Here is a 15,835-nt window from a genome sequence, read left to right on the forward strand (position 1 = left end):
AGCATACCAGTGTAAGTGTAACTGTCCAAAAGAAAGTTCTTTTTGAGATTTCTACTATGTATAAATCAGTAAACGGTGGAGCAGGGTGCCGTAACTGACAGAGCAATTCTGGAGTAGATGGAGGAAGTAGTATCTACCACACATCACCCTCAGACAAGAAGATTAGATGTTTGAAAAGATGGACTGTTGCAAAAAGCAACAAATGGAAACCAAAAAGCTTTGACAAAATAGTCAACAACTCACTAGTTCATCCACCCTTGAAAGTCCTATTCATAAATGAGTTGTGCTTATAGAAAACCATTAAATTGTGTTAAATCTCAAACCAGGAACCAATCTCAAACCACTTACCTGTATGGAAAGTTTAAAGTATCAGTTTGACCTGAGAGATATGAGATAGCATTTTTTATTTATTTTTACTTGTGGAAATGACTAGATTTATTCAAATGTTTGCATAAAGGTTATCATAAATCATAGTAATTTGGTGGGAGTGTGAGTGATTTCCGCTATAACTTTGGTCTTATATCTTCTGTCACAATTTCAACACTGTTTGAAGGCATATTAAAACTGATCAAAAGTACAATAATATAATAAACAAAATGTTAAAAAAAAAGGTAACTGAAAATCTGACTAAAGTAATATTTGGTATGTGCAATACACACACAAATATATATATATATATATATATATATATATATATATATATATATATATATATATATATATATATATATATATATATATATATATATATATATATATATATATATATATATGAGTTTTAGTGACGCAGAATGTAACCGGTCACATGACCACAGGTGAGTTCAGAGGCACACTGTGGGATTATTGGTCAGACAAAAGAAGGCTATAGAGGGAAACCAAACGGACCCCAGAATAACCATTTTCTGCACCGTAGGAGACGCGCACACGGTATTTGTAAATTTGAACTTTTATTTGTGTTTGTTTGTCGAAGTGCCTTCATGTGGACGGTTTGATGCATTTGCTGTTTGCGAGCTAACATATTTGTACCCGTCTATTAACTGAGACTAGCTTGACAGACTTACTGCTTCAGTCCATATAATAAGAGAGGCTTTCTTGGAAAACCTTTCAAGCAATTGAACAACGTGTATCTGAAAACTTTTCTGTGTATCTTTTATTTTTATTTTAAATTATTATTATTGTACTATTCACGGTGTCTGCTGACAAGAGGGGGGAAATATTCAAAAGACGCACGAGTGATTTATCGGACCGTTGTAGTTAAAGTATTATCATTATGATCATATTGGATAATTTCATATAGTTACATGGGTTATTAATGGTGCAGTTGTGGTACATGTGCGTAGTAAAATATACACAAGCGAGAAACACACACATACACACACGCGCGCGCACACATTTAAGTGGAAAAGGAAGGAAAAAGAAAGCCTGTAATGTAGATCCAGAAAATACAGTAAAGCAAGAATAAAGGGTTCAGTCGTTAACCTTTCTTAATACAGCAAAAGTGACTGTGTGGACCACATTGTACAGCCACTTATTTTTGAAACACTCAGCAATTCAGGGCCTTAGAAAACTAGGTGTGTAGGTGAAAGGTGAACGTGAGAGGGATGATGGAGTGCAGGTCAGGTGATATTGTCATCACCATAACCCCAAAGGCATCTGGTTGCCATGGAGTTTGTATGTGTGCAGGAGTGGGTTGGGGGATGGGGGTGTGAAACAGAATAGGTGGAGGCGGTGGTGATGATGGAGATTATTCTTGTCAAGATCACATCTTTGGTGAATTTTAGGACTTGGATTTGGTAATGAAGGGTTGGTTTAGACTAAGAGGCTGGGTTGGGCAGGGAAGTGGGTCATACTCTGGGTAGGTCTGGGAATAAATTTAGTGGAAGAGGGTTGCAAGGGATTGTCAAGGATGACCTGGCAAGACAGTTAAATGACATGCACATATGTTTAAGACACAGCAGTGAACCTTAACCTGTTCCGCTGACAAATACATGCTTCACTGGGAAAACTGAGGCACAGTTTGTTAGCATATTACCTGTGCAAGTAAAGGGACTCCCTGGTGGTTAAAAAGCAATGCAATGTGTACATGCACATATGGGAGACGCTAAATGATTCAGACGACTCCCAACCTCCTCCTACCATACAGCACCTGAAGATGGCGCGCCATATCCTCCTATGATTCGGCCAGGGTGCGCGTGCGCGTGCGTGAGCGAGTGCGAGAGCGAGACGGAGAGCTGCTGTCTGTCTCCTCTCCGGCGGTGTTGCCTCCCTGTCGCTGCAGTAGCTTTGCTGCTCTCCTCTCTCTCTCTCTTTCTTTCTTTCTTTCTTTTCTTGCTTTCGTACCAAGCGCCTCGCTTCTTCCTCTTTCTCACCCGTCTCTCCCACATCTCTCTCCTCCTCCCTGCGGATGCCTCAGCCTCGCACCCCCGCCCCAGCATCCCGGCAAATGGTCGATCCATCCCCGGCAACTCTGGACGCAGGACGCAGCGAAAAAGCGCACAGCTCCGTTTCTGATCTGATCTGAGCACACACTGCGGACTGACTTGAAAGAGGGGCGGACCAGGGACAGTAGGGAAACGAGGAGAAGCCTGACAGTGGCCAGGATCTCATTTCGGTAAGTCATCGCGTTATTTTCACTGCTGGGCTACACTTAACATGGTCGGGCAGAGAGGGAGAAGGTATCAGGACCACAAACGCCAGTGTTTTTAGGCAGTTGGGCAGGAAATTTGGTCATTACTTCTGGATCATTCATGGTGCATGGGTTTGGAAAACTGCTGGTTTAAACATGATGCCCTGCTTTTGATAACAAGCTTGCTGTGGAGCTCCTGTCAGAAACAAGCGTCCAACTGTGCTCAGATCACCCAATACACAACAGATATTTTGCTCCAGCTGACTACTGACCTAAATTCACCGTTGGTTGTGTGTAAAAGTGCTGTAAAGGTGCAAAAGGCACCTTGTAAACAAAAGATAGAGAGGTCGCACTCCCGCATATATTTTCTCAAACCACATTTACAATCAAGACTCAAGTTGTTATATTCTTTTAAACATCTGGACACCATACTGCTATACAATACCAGGTATAGTATATGATTTAGTCAACTACTGGACCAAATTCTGTGCCTCAGGTGTTATAGTAGAGTATATGGCTTGTAAGTTTCATTGACTGCTGACACCCATCAGGTTTTATGGAACTGCCCTTTGTAAGTTTCTGGATCATGAAAGGTGATACAAGGATAACAGCATGGGTAAGACCCCATACCTTTCTCAGAGCCATACTTGTGCTTTGATCAATAGACGTTTGCAGGAGGGGGATTGGGCGCTGGCAGTTTGTCAAGGGCATACAATTTATCCAGAAGATGATGTGGAGCAGAGGAGGAGGAGGATGGGGCTGCTGTTAGGCATGCTGTGGGAACATATTCAGCCTGCTGCATGTCAGCTCCTGTACAGGTGTATGATGGACAGCTGAGGAACAGATCTACAACGAGTGAAGGGGCGCCGTGCCGTATCACATCAAACCCTTTGTTTTTTTAGTCTGTGTTGCTTCGAAAGTACAAAACTTTAGATTGAGATTTGCAGGTGAGGCAGCCCCGTTTGTGGCCAGTAAGCAGCTGTGTGACTAGGAGACTACAACCCCCCTCTAATTCCCTTCAAACTGACCTCTTGAGGAGGGATATAGGGACAGATGATTTTTTCTCTCTCTCCCATGTCCTGCACATACAACAGCCGCTCAGTCTGTTTTAGCCAGCACGTTATCCACTTTTCCAGTAGTTTAAGACATGACAGTATAACACTCTTTTTGCCCATGAGCCACATAGCTCTAAGAACTTCTGTAGATTTTTTTTTTATTGTTTAAGGATAAGCAGCGTTACAAAAGACCTATCACTGTGGGAACTGTCTCAAATACTTGTGCAATCTCCTCCTTCACACACACACACACACACACACACACACACACACACACACACACACACACACACACACACACACACACGCACACACACTCCATCCTCTCTCTAAGTTTCCTAAAGATTAGCTTCTTTTATGTTCAGTGAATGTCTCCAGTGGGCATGAAAAGCCTTGTCCTTCATCGCGGACACAGATTAAGCTAATTCACACAGCAGCGCAGGCCTAATGCCTTGCTGCGCTGGCAGAACAGAACAGTCATTATAGTGTGGTAGCTGAGAGAGGCAGAGAAAGACAGGGAGAGAGGGGGAGAGAGAGAGAGAGCAGAGGGAGAAAGCTAGCCGCCGGTGCCTATTGATCGGACGGAGGGGCTACTGGCAGGCATCCACAGGATGGAGTGCTGACGACAGTCCAACAAGCTGCCAGGATGAGCTGGCCCAGAGTTGCCTTATATGAAGAGTAGTGCTGATGTGAAGGGAAGAGTTTGAATTACAGCTATCCTCCCCGTGGCAGAGCAGGGTCAGGGAGGATTTGAAAATGCTGTAACTGTTATAAATTAGATTTCTTTTTATCATTAGAAAGTGCAGGTTGGTTGTGGTGCAGCACATTCTCAGGTTAACAGATCAAATGTTATTCTGCGACTGTCAGAATTTGTCATTCATGTGTGACAGGACAGGAATACACCAGGCACAGCAAACAGCTTATTGTAAATCACATCAGTTATTTTTTGCAAACACAGTGTACCTGATTCTAATTCTTAACACATGAAAGGAACGAAGACCGACATTAGGAGAGGCAGTAAGAAATTACGGCAAATCTGTTGACTTCACACAGTAAAATTTTTATGCAAGTCGTAAAATTTAAAACACAGACCTTTGAAAGGGATGAGAATTTACATTTTTTTAAAACTTGTTTCAGAAATTGTCATGATTTGTGTAACATCATGTGCAGTGAGACAGCGTAGTGAGCGCTGAGACTGTCCTACTCCTTATAGTACATAGAGCAAGACAATGAATCCCTATCAGGTCCGGGTCTTTTCTACTACTGAAACTGTCCTTTGATCTCTGCATTAAAGTAGTAGAGTTTCCACAGTGTATAATAATTTTAGAACAGACAAATGATACACTCCAAAATTCCACAACGTTATTTGATTTAAAAATGTCCCTGAAACTAGTACGAAGTGTATATTTCCTCAATAGCAACCTGTTTTCATTTGTTGTTAAGAAACTGAACGGATTAAAAGACTTGAAAATACACAAATGGCTTTGTTCGTGATGAGTTATGAAGCTTGATGGGAATTTTGGCACCTTTTTGAGGTGTGATACAAGCCCAGAGCCTTGTTATTGGTGATCTGACATTAAGCCCCACTTATGACCCTTTCTCCTTGAACACAAAAAACAGGCCTTTAATGGAGAAGTATCCATATTTAGGTGTATACACTTCTAATTTCTTCATTGATAAAAGACTAAAAACAGACAAGAGACAACTGTAAAACATGAAGACAAATGAAAAATCAGAAAAAAGCAAATGCTTTGATTTATCATTTTGATGCCCTGTCATCTGCTATATGTTCATGTTTTCTTCCATACGCTTACTTGAAAGCACTGCCAAACAGCATCAGGCAACTAGCTGATTGCTGACCCACACTTGCTGATTGAATCGATTGCATATTCATGGGAGTAGGGTAGGTGCTAATTGGCAGCCATAATGTGCTCGTCAATCAGTTAACTTGATGCTCATGTTGGTGCTTGGATGCTTATGAGCTCCTTTAGTAACATAAGAAACACTGATGTGTCTGTGTTAATGGGCAGTTTTACAATATTGCCATTACAATGGAATTGTGACAAGATCTCATCATGTTCCACGTCATTAAATTTTTAATATCCACACCTCTGTCCCTCAAGGTTGCTGTACGGTGCATTCAGCATGACTATTTGATAGATATTTAGAAGGGTGATAAATGAAAGGAAAAAAAAACATCAAGTGACCTGGTAAGATGTTGGACCAGCTTTTGCCACAAGGACAACTTTGGTGCTGCCTGACTATTCTAAAATTCTAAAATTTACTAGAACTGTACTGGAGGGATGGAACAGCTTTCTTCAGAACATTATTCGTTCATTTGATGATCCATTTGATTGACTTCGAGCTAAGATTTCCCATAAGTGTAGAACTGGCTTGAGATCTGGTGACTGTGAAGGCCACAGCATATGATTGACATCATTTTCTTACTCATCAAACCATTCAGTGACCCATCGTACTCTATGGAGAGGGGATTGTCATCTTGGAAGAAACAACTCCCATCAGGATAGAAATGTTCCATCATAGGACAAAGGTGATGCTTTAGAACAGCTTTGTATTGATTTGCAGTGATTCCTCCCTCTAAAGGGACAAGTAGAGCCAAACCATGCCCGCAAAACAGCCCCCACAGTATTACAGAGACATCTTTCCATAGAGATCAAAGGTTTTTCGTTTAATTTGTCACCCATCTCTAGGTCCATGTAATATTGTATATACTATACTTTGACCATGTGAGTCTGTCATGAAAATATCATTTCTTCTGTATTAGGGAGAATAAAATGCACAAGCAGCTTGCTCCAAGAATATAATATAGTATACTTATGTCTCTGATAATGCTGGTCTATGAGTCTGCCTCTAAATTTTTTACAAAATTTAGTCCAGCAGCTTTTTGGAGAAAACTGTCAACTGGCAAGAAATTTCTTCAAGAGTGTAATGTTTATTTCACTAAATGTGTAACAGCTTGCAACATATCACATCTGTATTTGAAAAAAAAAAACAAGATATTGTGGTGTTACAAGCAGCCTATCCAGTATTTATAACTTGTAAACTGTCATTAATTGTTACAGGAAAAATAATCGCATTGCTGTAATTTGTAACTTAAGTAATTTGTTACTGCCCTGCACTGCTCCAATGGTGAGGCTTAACAGTCTGATGCTCGGTATAACCAGCTGATCTTAATGCATATAAATTACGTGCATGTGAACATAAAACAACCTTTTCACCATTGGTCTTTAAACCTAACTGAACACGACTCACGACTCCTTTTGTCATCATTCTGGTTGAGATCCGCTAGACAAATGATTGCATGTTGTGTACAGTGGGCGTGGTCATCAGGGGAACACATTTTTCAACCAAAAAGTTCCGAGTTCAAGGCCCCATTTATATCACATGGCTGTCCTTGAGGAGGGCATTGAATCCCTCACAGCTCAAAGCATGTCAGTTAGACACTGTAAAGCAATGACAAAACTTCCGATTGGGGGATTAGTTGAGAAAAAAACCCACTGCTAAACACATAGCCTAGCAAATCAATGGCTGCTATGGGAATAGTACTTGAAATGCTGCACAAATAACCTTTTGAGGTAGTATAGCCAGGCATTCTCCTGATATGACATGACCTCCTTTTTTCATGCTTCCCTGCACCATTAATGTATCCTCGCCATCTGCTGACCTTCACATTAAAACCGGAATAAATAGGGAAAATTATTTGTAGTTTAGAGGTGAATGGAGTGGACAGTGTCATTACATTACTGTAGCCTACACCAGACCATGCAGCTGGCATAATCTGCCTATTTACATCTGCACTTTGCCACTTTACATTTCAGTGGCTCCATATGGCAGGGTATAATTTGATGAATAAAGTGAATGTACAAAGACTACATGAAGTTGGTTCTTGTGCACTGTAAAGCATCATATGAATTTTGCAAAATCAACTCATAATGTTTAGTTTACTAATGTACAAATATAAATTTTGTTGATTTAAAGTTAATTTGGTTTAAAATGTCAGCTTGATAACCTATTACCATGCGTTCATCTAACTTAATCCCTTTGGATTTGACACAAGTTGAATAAATAAACCCCAGATAATTCACTAAACTAAGTTTATTCGTAACAAAACTAGTGAATTAGCAGATTTCCTAGAATGCATTGTTAGAGACTCATCTTGCTTCTAGGTTGACTAAAACAGTAATCATGCTAACTTTCTGTGTGTCCTAATGAATGTTAAATGAAGTCATGGTTGTTACCATAATCATTTCTAACGATGACAAAATATTCAATTCAGTCTCTATCCCCATATATTTATAATTTGTAAAAGTCAATGGGTGCATCTAATCTGTCGTCTTACTCTTATGTAAAATGGTTTCAACTGCTGCAGTTACGTTTATCTTTTTAACAGAACACTCTCTGTAAAATTAAAAACTGTAAAACATAAAGCAAGTCTGTAGCTATTAACTCAACTTAATATTAACATGTATACTCAAGTTCAGTTAGCTAGTTTTACCATTTCAAAACTCATAAAATTATGTTAAACTAATCAATATAAGTTCAGATCATTTTTAAGGCAACAGTGGAGCTTGTGTGTCCAGTTGGACAAACTTACATGTTTTCCAGTGTATGCACTTTGGGAAACAAATGTTAAAATTTAAAGTTTCCTCAATCATTTATTAAATCACTAAATGGCTTTACCTACAGAAGCTGTATGAAGCTCAGGCAGCAGGTCGGTGTGCAGTCTTCTCCAGTGTCCATGAGCATTTCCTTCTCCTATCAGTAATATATCACACACTTCTTTTTGTTTCACTGTAAAAGAAAGAGAGGAAGAAAAGTTGTCCACTGTTAACGATGCTTTGGATTTATGGCTCGATTTCCACTGATGCCACATGTAGTAAAAATATATAGCCTCATAGTGCTGAAAGGTGGTAAAAGGTAAAACCATTCACCAATTGCTGTATATTGTATATTGTGGTGATTAATGAGAGCAGGACTTTGAGGAGCGCAGCAGGAAGAAGACAAGGAGAGAGGGGAGGTAGTGATGTGTCAGTGTTGGACTGAGTCCAGCGAGGCAGCAATATGTGTGAGAGAGACACAGACAGCGAGACGAGGCTGTGTTGATGCCTTCTAGTGGGTCTCTGCTGCTGTCTCTCCTCCCATCTTCTAATGAGCTTGCTGCAGATGGGACTCCCTCTGTCAGCCCACTGCTCTCCTCCTCTCCCTCCGCTCCATTATCCTCCCCTTCATCTCTTCCGTCTTTAGTGCGAGAAAAACAAAGAAAGATGCAAAGAGATGAAATAAAGAAATGAGAGAGGCAAAGGGAAGATGAAAGAAATGACAAAAAAGCACGGAGACGGCGGGGGTTAAGGACACAGGTGGAAGAAGAGAGGAGGATTCGCGGGAGATGGTAAACAGTTAAAAAAGATAGGGGAGGTGGGGTGTGAAGACGGAGTGGTGGGAAATGGAGAGCTAGTGACTGAGCCTGTTGAGGAGTGAAAGGGGCTTATGAGCAGCGAGACGAGGCTGAGTGAGAGACTAGGAATCAACAAATGCAAAAAGTGATGGAAAAATGTGAAGAAAAAAACAGCGGCAACAGAATGTGACGAGGAAAACCACCGAGCTGCACCATGCTACAGTGTAAAAAAAAATAAAAATGCTGCATATTAAAACCTAATGATATGTGTTTAAGAGAAGCCCTGCAGTGAAAGCAGTACTGTCTGCGGTTGCCTAGCCATGGCATCACGTTTGTACCTGCCACACTGTACGGGCTAAGTGGAATTAATAATTGGCTCAGCTAGCCAGGGCTGCCAGTTAATTGAGCATCAAAGAGATGTGTAGCTCGAGCACATATTCCCTTGATTTCCCTGGGCAACATATAACCTAGAGTTGGTTTGTGGGTGTACATAAGACTGGAGTGGAACTGCTTTTGTTCGTCTGCTGCAGTCTGACCTTTATTGCATGTATGAGGGTTCGTCATCAGGATTAATACATGTCCAAAGGTTGGTGAGTGTTGTCCTTTGGTGCATGCACAGGAGTGTGTGTGGCTGCTTCCGTTGATATGCATGTATTTTCTTTGCATCAAGCCCTTCGACATTCTGTTAATAGACCTGTCTAGATTACTGATTTTCCACCTATCTGTCAATTTCTGTTGTACTAAAATAGACTAAAACACTGGATTATATGTTCTTGAATTGACGTGCACTCTGATCCGTTGGTAGACAATTTCCGCAGCATGGACAATTGGTCGGATTTTCAAAGATGCTAAAAAAGCTGATTAAAACAACGACTGCAGTTGTATGGATCTTATTGTGACTAACTTGAGGAAATGTTAGAGCTGAAGCGAAACTGTGTGAGAGGGAAAAAAAAGATTTTGCATAATGACATGTTACGTGGCAGGAAGCAGGGAGATATAATGTTGGCTTCATCTATAGACTCTTTGCACAGCAACATAGTATTATCTTGCTGGCTGGTCAAGTGGGAAATAACATGTTTGATGGGATATGAACACCTGCGCCTGAATGTATGTGAGGATGTGGGCGAGTGTGTTTCTTTGTGTATATTTCTTGGCTGTTCCGTTAGATCTCTGCTTTCTTTGCCTAAATAAGGACACAGAATGATATTGATGTGAAACACCTGAAATTCGGTCCGGCCAGTATGGACACAGCGAGCAATCTGACCTGTGGCTCCAAACCTGCAGCCACCTACGGCAAAAGTAGAAGCTGCTGCAGGGCTGAGCTTGTGACACCTGCAGGAAATGATAAATGAATTTTAAAAATGATATATTTTAGATTGTTGCAGAAGTCCAATATCACTTTAGTGCCAGACACAGTAAATCTGTGTGTGACATGGCAACTGCACAGCAAAAAAAATAAAACATTTGTTCAAGAAAAAGAAGTGAGCAGAAACACACTACCATCAAACAGCAATATTGGTTTAAGTGACAAAGATTTTTTGCCAGCACTTTTCCTTTAATTGTAAACTTTAGTTTTCACAAAACATGTTCAGGTGGCATATTTATGGTACTTTTGAGAGAAGATTGATTTTCAGTCCGTTTGTGTGCCACTTTCTGTAAGTAGTCATGTATACCTGCCTCCACCTCTGCAAATTTTAGCGTTTAAATATACTGGCAGTGGAAATAAATGTCCTTTTATCTAGTTATGGAAAACTGCACAGTAGTTAACAGTTATATTATATAATCTGCTGAATGCTGTCAAAATCTACAGATTTAACAAATTATGTGTTTTTTCAGCACGCAAAATTAATTGGAATATTTAAACTTCTGCTATGACATGCATTCATTTACAAATACAGATGCTTTTCTGATTCTTATTGTCTCACTAATGAGGCAGAATAACTAGTAGTTAAGGAAAGCATATATACATATTTTTTAACTGTAGCCATTTGAGGCACTTGCAGCTTTTGATCATCCATGATCACTAATCAAAGGGTCTCTAAAAATTTGAAACCCCTGAAGAGTAAAACATTTTATAAAAATCTTTCTAGTCTAGGTGCACATTTGCACAAAATGACTTTGAATTAAAGCACACGCCTAGTGCAAAGTCTAGTAAAGAACCACATGCTGTACTGCTGAAACAGTTGACTGAACATGAAATATTTGGTGCTGAACTTAAATTTTATTTTTTTTTATCATGGTAAACAAGTAGATGAATCAAGCTGTTTATGTATTAAAAAGTTGAAAAAATATTTTCAGAGTCCTGCTGCTAGTCGATAGCAGAGCAGTAATGATAACTAATTAAACTTTATTTCAGAAGTGTGAGAAACAGGAAATAACATTTATGCTAGTTTGAAGTCTTGCAAATGACTTTTCTTCACTTCATGCTCCAACTGAGAACTGTAGCTCCAACAACAATCTGTTAGTTTAAACTTTATGTTATACAAACTGCTTTTAATTGCTTGATGGGCTAACGTCTTTAATCATTGCGGTTTTCAGTTGCACACTGAAAATGGTAAATATCAGTCAATTATTTTTGTATCTGCACTGCAGCGGTGACCTGGCATGACGAGAAGATTGTAGTATACCATGAATTTTGTGAAACCGGGCATCATTATTCTTCAAAATAAACGGGTACTTGCTTCAAACAAAATCTGTACTGTCCTTTGCAAAAAAAAATCCTGTTGCTTTTCCCCTTACTTACTCATTCACTTAATCTTGGTTAATCTCACACACACACGCACACGCACACGTACACGTACACAGAGAGTGGTGTATCTATCTTAAAAGCTTGAGGCTAGCCAAGTGGTATAAATGCCATACCCAATGCCTGTGGTTGGATCAGCAGACAGCCCATCAGCAGCACACACGGATCCTTATCAGCTGTGTATTGCTGTGGCTACTTCCATCTGCCAATCAAACTTTTTCTCACATCTGTAGAAAACGATGTGATGGAAATGATGGGAAAGACAGAGACAGAAAGAGATAGGGATCACACCACTATGGCCCGTTTATAGATCGAGCCACCTCAGTTTATTGCTCTGGCTTGCTGGTGTGTATGCGTCTGTGGATTTGTGTGTGCTTGGATCAATGGAGGGAAAAAAAGAAGGTATGGAGACGGAAAGAGAGGGACATCAGAGACCAGAGACCAGAGACAGCAAAAGGAAAGGGTTGACGTGAGAGGAAGGCAGGGAAGGAGAGAGGTGCTTTGGAAAAAAAAATGGCAGCAGCAGCAACCACCTGTAGACCACGTAGTATGATTTATAAGGAAGAAGTTGAGTGAGGATTTAACTGTGAGTGTTTCAGCATGTCTGAAAGAAGAACAGCAGCCGAAATAATGTTTTGACCACGGGGCATTTTATTAGGTTGTTTATTGATGTGTGTTGACACTGGAGAGCTATATCCACAGTCGAGCCTCAGCTCCTGCTGTCCACATTATTCGATTTCATTTCACAGTCCCTGAGCAAACAAAGGCAGGTTTTCTGTCTAGCTACACATTGCACTTGTTCTGAGTAAAGCTCGTGTCAGTGTAAGCTGCATATACTTTATAGAGATATTCAGCATTTTTACTTATGCCCAGTTCCTCCACGGGTATCCTTTGTTATACAGCACGCCTGACAACAAAATGCTTCATCTTAACTTAACAGCACAGGTTTCTTCTTTTAGGTGTTTTTAGATTAAATACAAGTGAGTCTCCCATGAACTACAGAGACCATCAAAACATGAAGTTATGTAGGAATAAGGAATGATGAAGCTAAAGGTGCATGTTCTGTTGTGTTGCTGGTGGTGGTCCATACATTATATATCACAGACATCAGGAAGAGGAATACGTCACCTTAAGATCCCCAAGCAAACAAGTGGACGCTGAAGGTACTCGGCAATTTGTTAAAATTCAACAAGCGGGAAGATGTTGGAATAAACAATTTTTTCATCATTTTACTCCTACTATATTTTTGCAGAGCTTGCAAGGTGTCACTGTAGAAAACTCAGAGAAAATCCTCTCAAATTCCAAATCATTGCTTTAAATCACTAATCATGAGCTCTGTGTACTTATTTTGTTCCCTCAGCTTAGATATTTTGCATTTTTGAGATCAGAGAAATGTCTTCTCAGATGTCTTAATTTGCCTTTTATTGCATAAAAAAGATTCTCTAAGCAGTGCCAAACATAACACAATGTTGTGCTAACAACCAAAGTATAACCAATGTGTCTCAGTTCAAGATCAAAATAAAACCGGTGGATTCAAACAGTTTATAGCTACGTGATTGTCGAGGAGATGAGGGCATTAATTTGAGGCTAGAAAATATAGATTTAAAATCAAGTAATTTGAGGACTGTGTGCTAATGAATTAAAACAACAATAACTGCATTGAGAATACTGATTAGTAATCTGAGGCTATGATTTGTCAATAGAGGGGTGAATTACTAATATTGAGTAATTATTATTCCTCAACACCATGTATTTTTCTCTGGTGTGCAGTAGGATCGGATAAAATGTTCAGAAGCAAACGGTTGAGTGATATTCCTAAGCCCTTGTTTTGCTCAAGGACGCTCAAGTTGATTGGAGGCTCAGGCTTCTACATAATCACTACACCAGACTGCATTCAAATTTACTGTGAAACCTTGTTTTGCCGAATTTCCTTCAAAATTTATAGCATTTAGTAGTGGGGTAGAACTCTTGACATCGAATACCATAGCAAAAGGAATGCCGTGGTTACTCATTTGGAATAAAACTGCCCAATAAATAGCATTTGATGTTACTTCTTCATTCTCTGTGATATGTGGGTATCCTCTGCAGATCCTAACTACAGCCAAGCTCTAGAACTGCAAGTGCACATTAATTTCACTCATCTGTCTTGTGTGGGTTGCATCTGCTATGTATAATTCATCAAGTAACTCTCTGTTGATATCCGCATATAAATTAACTTAGATATTGTGCAGCTCATGAATTTCTAACGATGTGTGTACACAGTGGCACCACAGTAGTACATCAGCTCGGCTGTTTCTTGCTTGCGAGAAATGAGGTGAAAAACATTTTGTGTTTTGGAATGATTTCAATCATGAAATGGGTAAAGAATGAAAAAGTGGCCCATAGGCTTTCCGTGAAATGCCCATGAAGCAGAGCCACCCCTCGCTGCTGAACGTACCAATTATGGCTGGAATCTGCTGGGCGTGTTTTGGAGATTTGTCGGGTGCCAGTTTCTTGGTAGCGGCACCGAAAGCAGAATAGGTTTGCCTGGGCGTGTCTGTGTCATTATTGTTTGATGGTACAGACTTGACAGAAGCTACATCGATCCAAAGAAGAACAGAAATGCGGAGGAGGTTTGATCGCCTTAACTAACGACTGGCTTCATACTCAGAACGGGAGATTGATTAAAAAAAAAAAAAAAAAAAAAAAAAACGGTCATGCGTGGGTTACTGACAACTTTCATTTGAAACATGCAACAAAGTAATGGTGACTTGGTATTTTAAAATGCCATCTGGTCCTTAACTTGTTCTATCTGAAACTGTAGAATTACAGTTAATTTTTGTTGGCTTTTATGGTATAATGTCTGCATGTGTTACTTTGCTGGGTTGGAGACTCAGTTGTATTTTGGGAGTGTTTTAAACAAACCAAACAAATTCACTTGCATATTCTTTGTGGAAGGAAAAAAAACCACAGTCATTTGCAAAGACAAGATACCCCTCGCTGTTCTTTAGGCCAATTAGGCTCAAAATCTGCTAGGTTTGGGCTTGTGCCAGAGATTTGAAGGGAAAGACTTTATGTGTCAGAGAGAGGCTTTTGAAAGGGATTGAGAAAAGAAGACTTGCTGATTCCCAGAAATACACAGAAACTGCAAAGCTCACACACAATCACACATGCACCATTCCTGTCGCCATCGTTTCTCTTTTCTCCCGTCACTTTTTCTCCATGGACTACAGATAGACAAGATGACACATATTCCAAAGGTGAGAGATAAACAATTGATTATATACACTGTAGTTGCAACAAAAATCCACTTTGCGGCCGGCAAATTATTCAGACACACACATGCATTTGTGTGCACAGACACACAGACTGCAGGAAAGACGGAGCCACTGGCAGAGAACTGTGGAAGTGGGAGAATTGAGTTAGTAACTCCCTGCTGCCAGTTGGCCTTTGTTATTAATTCTGATAATTTGACCTGCACTGCAGACATGGAAGATGTTTTCTCAGTGGAGCCTTTGGCTTTTTTTATGCTGAAATGAGCTATGTATTCCTCTCCAATAGATAAAATAAAATTATATTGATTTCACATATGCAGCAAGAAGGCTGGCTACCTCATCTGCACTGTAACTCTTTGTAGATGGTCAATATTAATGTCTCCAGAATCAAAAGGTCAAATGATAGTTGTGATTTTTACTGTGGCAGTTACCATTTATGAATCCCAGTAGCTCTAAAATGATAATTTTTTCACCAGCATTTTACTGTACTACCCCTCAATAAGGTCAGAAGTCAGACTTAGCCACAGAACAGTGTCCCATGAGCTGAAAGGGATTTAGTGTCTTGGTTAAACACACCACTTCTGCTCTGTTGAAATACTGTACTGTCTCAGAGTTCACCTTGTATCCCTTTGTCTTTTACGTTGTCTAACGTAGCCTTTTAAGTGTATATTTATAGGAAAATTTGTCTTCTGTCCAAAATAAGAAATAGTCGTTATCCTTAATTTTACCCTGTTAAGG

General features: G+C 39.9%; 1 protein-coding gene across 2 annotated transcripts in view; it reads left to right on the forward strand.

The window, feature by feature from the left end:
• The first annotated feature begins 2,225 nt into the window (after window positions 1–2,225).
• The window catches only part of ctnnd2a (catenin (cadherin-associated protein), delta 2a), a 271,300-nt gene continuing 257,690 nt past the window's right edge, over window positions 2,226–15,835 (forward strand). Inside the window, exon 1 of one of the 2 annotated variants that reach the window (XM_035943707.2) lies at window positions 2,226–2,611. The gene's annotated coding sequence lies outside the window, so the exon portion shown is untranslated. The remainder of the gene's footprint in view (window positions 2,612–15,835) is intronic. The other variant, XM_035943706.2, reaches the window with a different exon arrangement.

This window comes from Amphiprion ocellaris, chromosome 22 (genome assembly GCF_022539595.1).
Source record: "Amphiprion ocellaris isolate individual 3 ecotype Okinawa chromosome 22, ASM2253959v1, whole genome shotgun sequence".
Classification (NCBI taxonomy): domain Eukaryota; kingdom Metazoa; phylum Chordata; class Actinopteri; family Pomacentridae; genus Amphiprion; species Amphiprion ocellaris.